The sequence below is a fragment of the Capsicum annuum genome, chromosome 11, assembly GCF_002878395.1.
Source record: "Capsicum annuum cultivar UCD-10X-F1 chromosome 11, UCD10Xv1.1, whole genome shotgun sequence".
Lineage (NCBI taxonomy): Eukaryota > Viridiplantae > Streptophyta > Magnoliopsida > Solanales > Solanaceae > Capsicum > Capsicum annuum.
In genome coordinates this window covers 14,515,378-14,527,723 of record NC_061121.1, presented here as the reverse complement: position 1 = coordinate 14,527,723, position 12,346 = coordinate 14,515,378, and the positions used below count along the sequence as shown (strand labels likewise).

General features: G+C 33.9%; 1 pseudogene; it reads right to left on the bottom strand.

Annotated features, from left to right (window-relative positions):
- Window positions 1-10,536: 10,536 nt before the first annotated feature.
- LOC124888786 lies at window positions 10,537-11,517 on the bottom strand (annotated as a pseudogene).
- Between the last annotated feature and the right edge of the window lie 829 nt (window positions 11,518-12,346).

Here is a 12,346-nt window from a genome sequence, read left to right as displayed (position 1 = left end):
TACTTTCTCTTGGTGTATTTTCAAAAAAAAATAAATATTTATTCATTTTTCATTCACAACTCTTAAAAACTCAACACTATTACTCCAACCTAATTGTTTAATTTCTTTGTGTTTAATATATTATGTTTACAAATCCCAAAAGAAAGGATATCATGGATAAAGCAAGACCAGAAATAACAATAAGACACTTTCTCTTTTGCTTTGTATTTATAACAACTCAAACACTATCATTTCGTAAGATATGTAATTTCATAAAATCATACTCTAATTGACATAGAATACACGTGTGAAGCGGATGTCCAAAAATTTATAAGACAAAAAAGAACCAACAGTAGCCCCTAATGCTCTGAACTTGGGCAAATCTTCCATATCGTGTAAATATGGATAAAAATAACAATCTTTTGACATGAGTTTGATTTAAGGATAAATCTCAATAATAGATCTCAATCCCAAGATAGGAATGATCTTGTAGTCCCCCTAACCTAAATTTTATCTATATTTCATCTAAGCTATTCATCAATTATATAAAAAAAAAATTGTGTTGCTTATGGCATCTCATCATCAAGCTAAGGACATGACGGGGTATAGATTTAACCCAACAAACAAAGAGCTGCTGAAATATCTGTTAGGGTTCGCGATTAACAAACCACTTCCACAACAATATCAATTCATGCAGCTTGTAAATCTCTACGCAGATAAAGAGCCATGGGAGGTTTTTGACAGCACCAACAACGACACTCCTCGTTACTTCATCACTCAACACAATAAAGAGAAGGAGCAGCATGTAAGAGTTAAACGTACAGTGGGGATCAATGGGACATGGAAGCTACAAGGCAAAGTGAATGAGGTGTTTGACGATAAAGGGAAACTCATGGGGTACGTCAAGAATTTGAAGTACAAACCCCACCATAAAAAATCTTCAAACAACCCTCCTAACGGCGAATGGTTAATGACCGAATATTCATTGTATGATCATTATGTGGATCCTAAGAAAATTAAGAATAGGGATTATGTAGTTTGTAAGATAAAAAAGAAGGAAGAAAGGAGTTAATAACGATGACGACGCTGATGAGTATATTGATTTGGTTCTACAAGATGAAGAAGACAATATTATTAACCAGAATAATGAATACCTAGAGGGAGATGAAGTAGAGGAGCATATACTTGCTATATTAGGGTTACGGTCCGAGACTGATGCAGCAGTTGAAGAACATATCAACTCAGACAATCAAGAGTTAATTGTTGATGTATTAACACTACTGAAAGTTTAACTCCCACAAAACATTTCCGTGGGATTCGAACCGTTGACCTTCACTTATCGAGAGTTAATTTAACTAATTTTTGAAATCAAATTAGATTAGATCAACACAATATTTTAAAATCTAAATGTACATATTAAAAACTGTATAAAAAGTAGTATAAGTTATAATTTTTCTCTTGGTAATATGACTAAAAAATCATATTTTCTGTGACTATATTTCACAAATTAAATTACAAATATAAAGTATTGGTATTTGATTGTATAAAAGGGCCAAAATTGAATTGCGATTTCCCTATTGGTCCTGATAATTTTGGGGCAAGTGAATCATTTATGATGAAGAGGTTGAACTTTAAAAGAATGATTTGAGGTTATCGTAGGGTGGAACCATGCAATACTAGATACGAGAGAGAATTTTCAGACAACAAGATTCGCACAAACATAATACCAAACACGAGATAGATCCATCAGAAGGTATAAGGAGCTGAGGGTCTCTCTGAGTTTAGTGTTCCTATCTAGGTTTCAATGTCATGTTTTACCAATTTTGTATCGGAAAATTATTTCACACTATATATTACTTCCTTCGTTCAAAACAAATAACCTACTTTTGACTGTATTCTATTTAAAAAAGAATACCCTTTTTTTTGTGGTACTTTAATTCCAACTTTTCATTTGACATGTTTAAAACAACAGGATTAAAAGGATATTTTAATACATTTCACGTAAATTTAATTTAAGATTAAAAGATTCAAAAGTCTTTCTTTATTTTTTTGAACTCCTGCCAACTCAAAACAAGTTATTCTTTTGAAACGGTGAGAGTACATGATTACTGAGTTCTCTGTAGTTAACAACTTCAGGTCTGTAGTTTTCCATGTGGAGAGCATTGCAAGAGTTAGGAGACTTTCTTTGAGTGGGTTGCTTCTTTACAAGCTACACATTGTTTATAAGTTAAATGTCCAATGGCCACAATTGAAAGAGAAATATCAAGGCACATCAAAGTTGTATAGCCTATACATGTTTCTATCCAGACAAAAGCACATCCAGATTGATCTCCCCTTTTACTTCTCTAGGCAGCGTGTGAAAATCTGAGATGTGAATTGTATTAGCTCAACTTATATTTTTTTTTAAATAAAGGATTAATTGGTAATTTTAATTAATTATTAATGTAAATTAAGGAAATTAAAATGGGCCAGCCAAAAAAGTCAAAACCCTTTTGCTTCTTCAGTTTTTCGGTTAATGAAGGATTAGAATATAAGGGTGTCTAGTTTCATTATTTTTGGTATAGAAACACAACTTATTGACAAATTTCTGATTAGATCAAAGACGGCAGAGACTATTTCAAGTGAGCAGCTGCAAGTGTGTAGAATCAGTTCTAATTTAAATTAGCATATATTATGATAGTAGTGTTCTTGTCAAAGAATTGTTATGTTGTTCTGAGAGATGATGAAATCCATCTATTATGGGTGGCATGAATTAATTTAATGGGTTGTCAATAGTTTCAGTTAGAGGAATGAGAAAACAAAAAAAGAGATTAGGAGCAGAAAACATTACCTATTGAAAAAGTAGTGGAAGAAACAGTTGGTATGCGCTACTGATGCAAGATTTCTTTCCTTCAATTTTCAACTCTTTTATATAAAGTACTTAACAATTGATAAATGATGGGATAATGATGACTAGGCAGCTTACTGATTTGGGAATGATTGATAAGCATCTTACAAAATAGTAAAATATGATCTCTATTTTGTATCTTTGAGCCACTGCTTGTTGGTAATTATCGGAAATTATTGATTTTCACCTTGAATTATCTATATACAACGGGATATTAATATTTTTTCAACATGAGTACGATTTTGACTAGAATAATTAATTTTATTAATTAATATATTTGCGTAGATTGAAGCCATTGGAGGCTATTTGATTGGTGTTCTACGAGTTGCAAAGTTGAGAAAAGTGTTATTAGTGAGGTAAGTGAGACTTTAAACTTTGATACTTATTTTTCAAAGAGGATTAATAAAAATATATATTCTTTCTGCCTAATTCATGTGTTGGGACAAGCATGGGCTTGGTAGCATAAGTGGTCTTTGGCTAGCTGTGGTTATATATTTGTGAGCTGTGGTGAGAATTATTTAGTGGTAATATGTGAGGCGACATTGGGGCACTGAATATATTTTCTTCGCTGTCGTTATAGTCTCTAGGGGCGTACATAGCTGCCGTAATATGTTAGGAAAATACTTATGCTGCCATAATATGTTAGGGGTTTATACATGCTGTCACAGTAGACTTTTGGGGCATTATATACGTTGTTTTGGACTTGTCGGGGTGCTAGGCTGATCACCTTCACTATCGTTTATGACAAGCTGTGAAAGTTGAGGTATAAAGTGGCTTTGTGAACTTTCTTTTGAATCTTATTGACATTACCTTATAAGAGACATTATGTACATATTATTTATGTATTTTGTTGTGCCTTGTATTTTCTAGCACTTGTTCCAGAAGTATTAAAGTAGCTGGTCAAGGGTCTTATCAGGTTATATTTATATATAGCTCACGCTTTACTTGCATATCTGCAGATACGATTGCGGAGGGAGAGACTTGTGGCTAACTATATTTACATGTCGATTTTGTTGCTAAGGTGAGCCTTCACATTGTTTGTGGAGGCTGTTATCCAGCTTTAGTTATTTTTAGATTATATTTTAGTTCGTTGGATTTGCATACCCGAAAGCTGAACTCATGTAACTATATTTTGATGCTCCATGGTCTTAGTGTGGAATTTGGGGCTATAGAGTTATTATATAAGTATTGTTGATTTCATAAACTGTATTACGAGAACTGAGTTGATAATTACTTTTCGTTTAATAATTATTTCATGTATTAGAAGTTGCACAAGTTTTTATCTCAGTGTTTGTAGACATTGTGAATATATAGAAAATTGGTTTTCTCAATAAGTAGTGTTTGTGGGAGTCGCTCATGCCTTGGGATTATTTTGGGACTTTAAAAAGTTGGTATCAGAGCCAAGTTTTAGGTCCCAGGTCATGAAGCAGTGTTTAGTAGATTCTTGTTCAGGGGTATGTAGGCGCCCATACTTATGAACTTAAGGCTATGGAACATCTAGAAAGTTTTCTCTTTTCTATTCATTATTCGTGCGTTGAGTTGAATTAAGTCTAACCTTTAAATATTGTTTGACAAATGGTTAAGAGACGTGGTTATTCTTTCGTTAGTCGATCATTGCACCTGCTAGGTGTGGTGCTATATAGGATTCTACCCGTAGGGGTAGTCGAGTTAGGTCTCATCCAACTAGGCCTCGAGCTAGGTCACAAACCGGTGCTCAGCTTGGAGTTGGGAATGGGGGCCAACCCCAAGTTGTTGCTTCTAAGCAAGTGCGGGATCAAGTTGATCAGGAGGCTCCAACTGTAGTGTTAGGAAATATACCTACTGTTGCATTGCCTGCAGATGCAATGGTAAGATTATTAAATGTACTTGAGGCATTGGTGCCTAATCAGGGTAGATTTCCAGCTCCTCGGGCTATTTCTCAGACGCAAGTACAAGTTTAGTTGAATGTTGCAACTTCTCAGACACCGCAACCAGTTGATCATTTGATTATAACTGAGGGGTAACCTAAGGATCTTAAGAATTTCATGGATCTTAAGCCCCCGGAGTTTGGTGCTACATACACCATCTTCTCTTGAACCTCAAAAGTGTATAGATTGTTGTGCGAAGGTACTGACTACTTTTGGATTGAAGGAGACTCATGGTGTAGAATTTACTACTTTTCTATTCTCAGGATCTCCCGAGGCATGGTGGACTTTCATTTTGAGGGGCAGACAAGCAGGGCTACCACTGATCACTTGGTCAGAGTTTTCAGCCATGTTTATGGATAGATTTATTTCATTAAGCAAAAAAGATGACATAAGATACCTATTTAATAGTCTGTGACAAGGATCTATGACTATCACTGACTGCAAAGCTAAGTTTACCGAGTGTCCAGGTATGTTCCATCTTTAGTTGCAGATCAGAGAGAGAAAGTAAGATGATTTATGGATGGAGTTGAGGCTCGTTATCATAGTCCAGTGATACAAAATGTGCGTAATAGATCCTATATTGAGGTAGTTAACACTGCTCTCCATTCTGAATCATATTATGAGATGAAAAAAATTAATCGAGAAAATATAAAAGCATGAAATTCAGGTGGGTTTTGCGGTGCTCCGTTTGGGAGAAGGAATGTTTTTCATTATGGTCAATCTAGGCCTGCACAGTCAAAGTCAATGGGCTAATCTTCAAAAAATAGTTATCTTTCTAGACAGGGTCAGTAACAGATGCAACGAAAGAGTAACGATTCTTTTCAGTTTGGACAATATCCAAAATGCTCTAACTATGGTAGGAATCATAGTGGGAATTGTTTTGGTGTTGGTGGTCCTTCTTATACTTATGGTGAAAGAGGGCATATTGCTAAGTTTTGTCCTAAGGGAAATTCTGGTTCTACTCAAACTATTGTACAGTTATAAAGAGATGTTGCAGGTGCTCATGTTTGTGCTCAGCCAACTAGGATTGCTCCACAAGGTGCTCGTGGACAAAGTCGACAAGGTGCTCAGGGTGCTCAGATAGCAGGTGGACCACCGAAATTCTTTGATATGACTAGACATGACATAGAGGCATCTAATACAGTGGTCACAGGTATTATCACTGTAAACTCTCATAAGGCATATTCTCTTATTGATCCTGGTTCTACGTATTCATATATGTCCCCATCTTTTTCTTTATTCTTAGAGAGAAAGATTAAGACTTATTGAGCCATATATTGTTACGAATAATTCAGATCTTGGAGGTGTAAAGTGGCTTTTTGAATTTCCTTTTGGATCTTATTGACATTACCTTATAAGAGACATTATGTAAATATTATTTATGTATTTGTTGTGTCTTGTATTTTCTAACACTTGTTTCAGGGGTATTAAAGTAGCGGGTTGAGGATCTTACTAGGTTATATTTATATATAGCTCACTCCTTACTTGCATATCTACAGATACGATTGTGGAGGGAGAGACTTATGGCTGAAGGTCTTTACGTGTGAATTTTGTTGTTGAGGTGAGTCTTCGCATTGTTCATGGAGGTTGTAAGGTTGCTTTAGTTATGTTTTGATTATATTTCTTTTTGTTGGGTTTGCATACCCGAAAGTTGAACTCATGTAACTCTGTTTAGATGCTCCATGGTCTTAGTGTGGGATTCAGGGCTAGAGAGTTATTGTCTAAGTATTGTTGATTTCATTAACCGTATTACGCTAATTGGGTGGATAATTACTTTGTATTTAATAATTATTTCATGCATTAGAAATTACACATGTTTTTATCTTAGTGTTTGTAGACATTGTGAATGTATAGAAAATTGATTCTCCCGACAAATGGTGTTAGCGGGAGCCAGTAACGCCTAGGGGTTATTTTGGACGTGACATGAATGGCATGTAGGGATTGAAGCCCCCAGTTTGCTAGTTCATCAGCTACCTTATTACCCTCCCCGAAGCAATGATGTATAGACCAATCCTCGAATTGAGCCAGCAGCCACTGTATATAGATGATAATGTCCCATATTTCCCCAAGGAGAATGCGTCTTGTTAGAGATCCAGTCAATCAAAAGCATAGAATCACATTCTGTCTTCTTAATACCATTCCTGTTACACCATTCTAATCCAACCTTCATAGCAATAGCCTCGGATTTATTATCAGTTATAACACCAAAAGGAACAACATAAGCATTCACCATGTTACCTTTTGAACAACCGTCTGAATTTATTTCCATATAGCTAGGTCAAGAACAGCACGAATTGCCCACCAACTTAGGGACCTGGTCCCAACTATCATATGCAGTAATGAACTTGATTAAAAGTAAAAGAAACGTAAAAAACATTGTGCATACACAATATTTTACATGAAAACCTCCTTACTGAAGTGAGTAAAATCATGACCAACCAAGTAGGATTTCCAACAACTTCACTATGTTCAAGCAACCTTAAATACGTACTCCATAGTCCTAGGATTAACCTTTTAATTCTCTTCTACTTATAATAACTCTAATACAACAAACTCCAACGCAATAACTCTATTACACTATCCGACCCAGTTAACTCTAACTGAATTAATACCAAGCTAACTCTAGCTTCAATGTCAACTAACTCTAGAGGACACAATCAACAATGAGAACACACCTACTATTAATGAACAAGAGCAGTAAGCTAAATGTTTACAAACCACGAAACAAAGACTCAAATACAACAGCTTGAGACACAAATGACAACTGAGCAGGTCCCTGTTGCAAGTGACGCTTTGGATGATGAGTTTCTTCAACAGAGATTTGATGTTGTTTGTATATGAAAGATTAGGTTTTCTTGTTGTAACATGTTGAATATATATGAGACAAGAGAACCTAGGACTCCTCTCATTGGCTAGAACAAAAAATGTTGCAGCTTTACCACCAACTTTCTGTCAAACGGTACTTTTTCTAACTGTATGTTGACTGAGTGAAAGAGACGTGGACGTGCTGAACCTGGTTCCTGAGCAATTGCAATTTTGATTTCCTTGAACCAGGTCCCATGATTGATGGCTTGTCAATCATCAAAATTAAGGATTTAACTACTTTCCTCTTTTTGATAATGACAAACCAATACTCCAGTCTACTATTCCTAAATCAAGAATCCGTCTAAGGTACAATCACACATCTCTATAACAGTCATCATCTATTATAACATTTCAGATAATGGTACTCAAGTTTTCATTTGGAACCAATATTTAATATTATATCATACATTGCATGTAACATTTTTTTGCTATATATAACATCCAAAAGATACATACATTCAGACAAACAAAATCGTTATAACGAGGCTTGGCCATACAAATTGAAGAGAGGGAGGAAGGAAATGAAACCTACCATTGTAACGCTCAGCTTGCTCAGCGAGCTTGACCCTGTAAACATGAGTTTCTCTTCCTTTTGAGATGCTATCTTCAATGAAAATTGTAATAAACAAACAAGAAAAAAAGGATGATGATATATATTATATATACTAAAAATATTCAAAGTTTTGTTGTTTACTAATGAGTGAGATAGATGGAAGTTTATGGAGGAGTTAAAGAAGGAAAGTAAAAGCGTAAGAATTAATTGACTTATTAATTAGGTCCCAACTTATTATTAATTAGGATAGAGGAAATACCCAATTACCATTGAACTACACCCAAAAAAAAGGTTATGACACACTTCGGGTCCTATTACCTGAACTAATTAAAAATGTAATTTTGACATTCTTAGTGCCTATGTGGCATATACGTGTGCCTACATGGATACTTTAGTGTCTTGTGCCACGTATGTAACACGTAGGCACTAAGGGTGTCAAAATTACACTTTTAAATAGTTCAGGAATAATAGAACCTTTAAGTTGAGATGTGTCATAGCCTTTTTGGTTATAATTCAGGGCTAATTGGATACTATCTCATTAGGATATCATTTTGGGATTTTATTAACTTGCATGTCTATCCAAAATCTATCCGGAATATACCCTAAATTTTTTATCTATAAATAGCTAAAATGAAACAAAGCTATTCATCAAGTACGTCTTAGGGTTTTAGACGAATCACAATTACATAATTTTTATTTTGTATTGCTTATGGCATCTCATCATCAAGCTAAGGACATGATGGGGTATAGTCTATAGATTTCACCCAACGAACAAAGAGCTGCTGAAATATCTGTTAGGGTTTGCGATTAACAAACCACTTCCACAACAATATCAATTCATGCAGCTTGTAAATATCTACGCAAACAAGGAGCCATGGGAGCTTTTTGACAGCATCAACAACATCACTGGTTTCTTCATTACCCAACACAATAAAGACAAAGAGCAGCATATAAGAGTTAAACGAACAGTGGGGATCAATGAAACATGGAAGCTACAAGGCAAAGTGAATGAGGTGTTTGATGATAAAGGGAAACTCATGGGGTACGTCAAGAATTTGAAGTACAAACCTCACCATTAAAAATCTTCAAACAACCCTAAGGGTGAGTGGTTGATGACCGAATATTTGAAAATCTTTTCAATAGATAAAATTATTTTCACATTTTTCTAAAATTATTATTAATATATAATAAAATTATGAATTTGTAAAATTCATTAAATTTGTTTTCTTATGGGAATTTTACTCGAATTAGAATCCTTACTATATATTTTAAGATTCTTTACAATATATTTTAAAACTCCTTAATTATAATTAATTCTATTCGTACACACAACCAAAACCAACTAAAACTAAAATTTCACTCAAACCAAGTAAAATTTGATTTTTAATAAGTTGTACGTGTGATGATGACTTTTTTCTTCAAAACTATTTTTAATGACTTCTATTTGGATTTCTTTTTTAAAATTCAAAGTTGGCTTAGGATTTTCTTAAAAAAATTAAGTCAATACTATAGATTATTTAGGTTTAAATTAATTAACTGTTAATTACATAATTATTCAGTTCTTTGAAACAAAAATATCTTCGAGTTTATTATGTGGGTCGTCTTATGTAAATAGAATAGTTCTCAAGGTACATGTCATTGTCAAAATGGACTTACCTATCTTATGAGTTAGTATATTCCATGCATGAGGAATATAATGTATACAAAATCGATGGACTTGGTTTTCTTAATGGAGGCTCTACTTATCTTAAACAGTAATTCACAATGTGTTTGCGAGGCAAAATTAAACTCAATAATTTTCGTAAAAGATGTAACTTACTTGATTAGTGCTGTTTATAAAATTATAACACGATATTATTTTTATTCATATTTACACTCGATATAGTCTATCGGTCTATTAGTATACAACATGTCACGTTCAAATATCTTAACAATTGCACATTCAGTTTAAATAATCTAATTTTAGAGTAGCTGAACTAATAGACTATTACACCAACCTAATCGTTTAATTTCTTTATGTTTAATTATTTTGTTGACTATCCCAAAAGAAAGGATATTAACTGGATAAAGGCAAAACCAGAAATAACAATAAGACACTTTCACTTTCCCATTTGCTTTTTATTTAAAACAACTCAAAAACTATCATTAGTAATATATGTAATTTCATAAAATTATACACTAATTAACGTAGAATGCACATGTGAAGCCCGTGCCCAAAAATTTATAATATAAAAAAGACGAAAAATACAAGAACCAACAGTAGCCCCTAATGCTCTAAACTTGCGCAAATCTTCCATATCGTGCATGTATGGATAAAAATAAATATTGTGTGACATGAGTTTGATTTAAGGATAAATTTCAATAATAGATCTCAATCCCAATATAGGAATAATCTTGTAGTCACTAAAACAAGAATCAAAAAAGAGTTTGTCCATTCTTGTTGACTTCTTCCCCTTCCAAAAGAGTAAATCATCATGAGTATGTCCAAGAAAAGTTGCGTCTCATATGCATTATGGTCTCCTTTTTTATCCATTAGTACCATGTCAATGATGATCACCCTTCCTCCATTCTCCTTAGTTGTAATTGCTTCTTTATATTTTTTCAATATTTTAATACAATCTTCGTCGCTCCAGTTATATAATATCAACTATTTGTTAATATTCATCAAATACAAACCATTAATTCATACAAATACAAATATATATATTTACTATTACAGAGAGAAAAGTTTACGAGTTAATTATCTTTAGTAAAATTACATCGGCACTAGGAATGGACTTAAACATGTCTCCTTCCACATACCTGAGGTTCTTGCTCCCTTCACATCCTTCGATTAAAAGTGGTAGATCTAAGACAATGTAATTTAATTGTGGAAACAAGTCTGCAAATGATTTAGCCATGGTTCCTGTGTTACCTCGTATGTCCATCAATGATTTCAATCCTTCAAAAAATTCTTTACAATGTTCAGTTATCACATTTATACTCAACTGGGAATCACTAGTCATGGCTTCGTTAAATATAAGTGGTTCAACCTTGGTTCATTCCCTACATATTCGAAAATGGCTTCCCAGGAGCTGTCGCGAATGGAGTAGTACTAGAGTGGTCACCTTTCTCGAATTACATGCTTAAACATTGCCATGGATCCATCAACATTGAATCTAGTCTCACTTGCACAAGGGGAACTAGACTCAAAGGATCGTCTTTGAGGAGGAGACGTGAAGCCAGAGTAAGTAAATACACCCCCCCTCCTCCTCTTCTTCTGCCTTTTCTTCTTTGTTAGCTAAATTGGTTTGGATAAAAAAGTCTGCATGGATTAGAATACGCATGAGATAGTAAATACAATTTGATTGTATCAAAAGGTCCAAAATTGAATTGGAATTTCTCTAGTGGTCTAGATAATTGTAGGGCAAGTGAATCGTTTATGATGAAGAGGTTGAGTTTTAAAAGAATGATTTGGGATTCTTTTAGGGTGGAACCATGCAATACTAGATACTAGATAGATCTTTCAGACAACAAGACACATGCACAAAGATAATACCAGTCACGAGATAAATCCATCAGAAGGTATAAGGAGCTGAGGGTCTCTCTAAGTTTGGTGTTCCTATCCAGGTTTCAATGTCATGTTTTACCAATTTTGTATCAGGAAATATTTCACCGTGTATATTACTCCCTTCGTTTCAATGTCATGTTTTACCAATTTTATATATCGGAAAATTATTTCACACTGTATATATAATATATGCATGATATCTTTATAGGTCTAGCATCAATAATGATCTAATTCTATTGACAAGTAAGACGAAACTAAAAAGGGGAGAAATAAAATAAACTAAATTAAAATAAATAAACATCATTGAAGCAATGAAAAATGACTAAATATCATTATATGAGAGTACAAAACATTTGAACATGCGATCAAATGAGTATAAGAAAGAGTAATAGTAGTAACAACCAATTAGTCAAAACAAACGTCTGCATTGAGAAGGACTACTTGTTCTCAAACACTACTTGTCCTATGAACACTCACAAGTCACAACCATCACTCTTCCTTATGCTCATTAGACGTGTCTAATCTCATTTGATGATATCTAGTTGTTTTGCATTGCTTGAATGTGCTTATATATTTTATTATATTTTATATTATATTATATTATA